This window comes from Lactuca saligna, chromosome 8 (assembly GCF_052625555.1).
Source record: "Lactuca saligna cultivar CGN05327 chromosome 8, ASM5262555v1, whole genome shotgun sequence".
Taxonomy (NCBI): Eukaryota; Viridiplantae; Streptophyta; class Magnoliopsida; order Asterales; family Asteraceae; genus Lactuca; species Lactuca saligna.
The window spans coordinates 224,405,949-224,409,410 of record NC_136424.1 but is presented as its reverse complement, the minus strand read 5'-3'; the positions used below and the strand labels follow the sequence as shown (position 1 = coordinate 224,409,410).

At 39.6% G+C, this 3,462-nt stretch overlaps 1 non-coding gene across 1 annotated transcript; it reads left to right on the top strand.

Moving 5' to 3' along the window:
- The first annotated feature begins 1,504 nt into the window (after positions 1-1,504).
- On the top strand, positions 1,505-1,611 carry LOC145013556 (small nucleolar RNA R71). Its single transcript, XR_013665108.1, has one exon. It is a non-coding gene; the product is annotated as a small nucleolar RNA R71 (small nucleolar RNA).
- The last annotated feature ends 1,851 nt before the right edge of the window (positions 1,612-3,462 follow it).

Genomic DNA, 3,462 nt, shown 5'->3' with positions numbered 1-3,462 from the left:
TATCTACAAGAGCTCCGGCAGTGTTAAGCAATGGACGCCCAAGGATTATTGGAACATCCGGATCTTCTTTCATGTCCAAGACTACAAAGTCTATTGGAAAAACAAATTTTCCAATTTTTACCAAAATATCCTCCACTATGCCCCGGGGTTGTGTCACCGAACGATTCGCCATGTGAATCTTCATTTTTGTAGCCTTCATCTTCTGATTCTCCAATTTTTGATAAAATGAAAAAGGCATCAAATTAATGCTAGCCCCAGAATCGGCTAAAGCATTAACCTTCATTTTATTCCCAAACTCACTTGGAAGGGTGAGGCATCCAGGATCCGCCATCTTTTCTGGTGTTTCCCCCAACACAGCTTTTGATGTTTGTTCACTTAGAATCACTGTAGATTGCTTCTTTAATTGCCTTCGAGTGTCTATCAAATCTTGCAGTAATTTCTGGTTCTCGGGAGCTTTGGATATGGACTTGACAAAGGGAGTATTAATTGGGATCCCCTTTACATGCTTTACAAACTCTAAATGCTCCTTCTCCAGTAGACTAAGTGCAGCCCGGGTGGGAAATGGCAAAGGTGGCTGATAAGCTGGAACGGACTCAAAGGATTTTTGATCAGACATGCGCCACATCGTGGCCATTAGAGTGCCACGTCCTGGCGAAGCTGGTTCAGCAACTTCTTCACTTTCGAACTTTAACTTCTTTGGTTTTGGATTGGGCTGCTATGGTTCTTCTTCCAATGCCTCCAGGAACTCAGAGATTGCTTCTTCATCAATATCGATGGCCATTACGTGAGATTGGGTCTTTACTTCGGGATTCTTCGGGGACAATTGTTCATGAACTAGAGTGGCTAATTGATCAAATTGTACTTCAAGGTTATAGATGGAGGCTTGCTGATTCTTTATCAAAGTTTGTTGTTCCATAATGGCAGAATCAGTGGCATCGTGTCTCTTTTTCGAAGCTTCCATAAACTTCATCAAAATGGTCTCTAGGTCGAGTTTCTTCTCGGCTGGTGGCTGCTCCTTTTGATAAAAGCCTCGATCTGTCTTCCTATACTTCTCTTCTTTTTGCTTCTTATACTCTTCATATGGTAGCCACTCCTTCTTCGGTTTCCTCTAGTCCTCATCATACTTATTCCCACTAGAGTAGCACACCTGAGCTTTCCTGTTCCCAAACTCATCTACATTGCAGTCCTTGGTCAAGTGTGGACCACTAAATCTCTTGCAACCCACTCTTATGGCATGTATTGACTGGTCCATTTGTGTTATCCTTCGATCCATATTATTCAGCATGGCCATTACAGCTGCTATTTCTTCAGTTTGGGCCCCTCCACTGCCTTTGATTCCATCTTGCCCAGGGTTGTGGTATTCGCAAGAGTGCTTCGCGAATTCTTCAATCAACTCCTTGACCTCCCTTGGATTTTTCTTTGTTAATGGTCCTTGAGAGTCAAGGAGTTGTCTCGTCATAACGTTGACCCATCATAGAAGATTGAGATCTCTTGTTGCACATTTAGATCATGCTAAGGGCAATTTCTGAGCAAGCCCTTGTACCACCCCCATGCTTCGTCTAATGACTCCCCCGTCTGTTGCTCAAAGTTGGCTATTGCCTTCTTGAGTTTGGCTATCTTGGATGGCGGGCAAAATTGGTCCATGAATTGCTCACGCATTTGAGCCCAAGTGGTGATTGTACCCGGTGGAAGTGATTTTAACCACTCCTTAGCAACTCCTTTGAAAGTGACGGGAAGCATCCTAAGCAAGACTGTGTTTCTGTTGACATTTGGGACATTGAAGTAATCTGCAATGTTATTGACTTCATCTAGATGCTTAAAACCATTCTCATGATCTTTCCCAAAAATTGGGATATCCTTCAGTGCAGTCAATATGTGTCCCTTCAACTCGAATGTGGCATTGGCAGGTATTGCGGGTTGGACTAAACCGGGACCCACATATTCTCGGATCCGCTTCTTGTAAGCTCCCATGGACATTTCTTCAATTGCTGCCATCTCGTTCCTTGGCTGGTTCTCGGGTTTGCTCGTGTGTTCTTCAAATTTCGGCTCGGTATCGCTTTCGGGCTCGGTTTGGACGCGTGTATCATCCATAGCTCAAGATTGCTCTTGTGCCTCGCGGATGAACTTGACTCTCCTGTCTTCTTTCCCAACTTCCTAGAAAAGGCTGACTTCAATTCTTGTAAGGGCGTCTTTTTCTTGTGAAGTGCAGACTCGGGATCTGCAAGTGGTGGCACCAAGTGTGTGTTTGAGCTTTTGGTCATGAACTCCTGCAACTTGCTAAACTAAAAACGTAAAGCTGAACTAAAATAAGAAAAACTAACTAAAAACTACAATTTTAATTTTTTTAACTTTCCACGTCGTGGCCAGTATATGGCCACGTCGTGGACTCTGTGATTAACAGAAAAAAATTTATTTTGCCGAAAAATTAACTTTTTGTGGTTTTTTACTCCACAAGAAGGATCGATTAATTTAATGCAAATAAATAAGCTAAAAACTAAGTCGTTCCCCGGCAACGGTGCCAAAAACTTGATGTGCACAAAAGTACTCACTAATTTTAGTATTTATAACCTAACAAACTTAACTAACTATGCACTTATAGGCAGTGTACCTAGTCAGATTACAATATAGCTTGGGTAAGTTGGGTGTCGATCACAGGGAACGGTGTTACTAGTTAATTTACTTACTATTAAATCAATCTAATTATTAACAAGTTTAAAAGGGGTTTTATCTGGTTTTACAAGATCAGATGAACTTAAATCGAATTCAATAAATAAAAACACGCTCTTGTTTAGTTTTAATCCACTTCTCCCTTATGGCTAACTAATGATTACAGATTATTAAGTTGGTTTTTAGTTGTATTAGTAATTTAGTTCTAATTTTAACAATAATTAACTAATTCATGTCAAACCATGTATGTTCACACATAATTAAACACAGAACTAATTCTGAATGTAAATATGCTATGTAAGATTTGTAATATAAACGCAATTATAGTCACAATACACGCTCTCTAACACAGCTAAGCTCTATTTATTCTAATTACTAACTAAGACTGGTCAATCCTAGCTATAACAATTCAATGTTCACTAAATCATTAGGTAAACAAGTTCATGCAGTTTAATGGTCACTAAGCTACACAGAATATGCAATCAAGTAATTAGAGAAACAAACAATAGCATTCTAGGTTATACAAATCAAACACAAGCAATTTTTACCAACTGAAATTAATCCATAAACATTGAATTATTCATAAGTTTAAAGCTTCATCTAGCTAAACAAGAGTAGCTAGATTCAGCTGCTCATCATAGCAACTAAACCAACACAGCTAAAAATAATGAAAGACATGTTCTTAATTAACTAGAATATAGACGTCTATTCTTTTTGGTGTTTAAAAGCCTCTTCCAGAACCTTTCTTCTGCTCTGAATCGCCTTCTAGAACTCCTTTCTTTTTGCCCAAAAAGT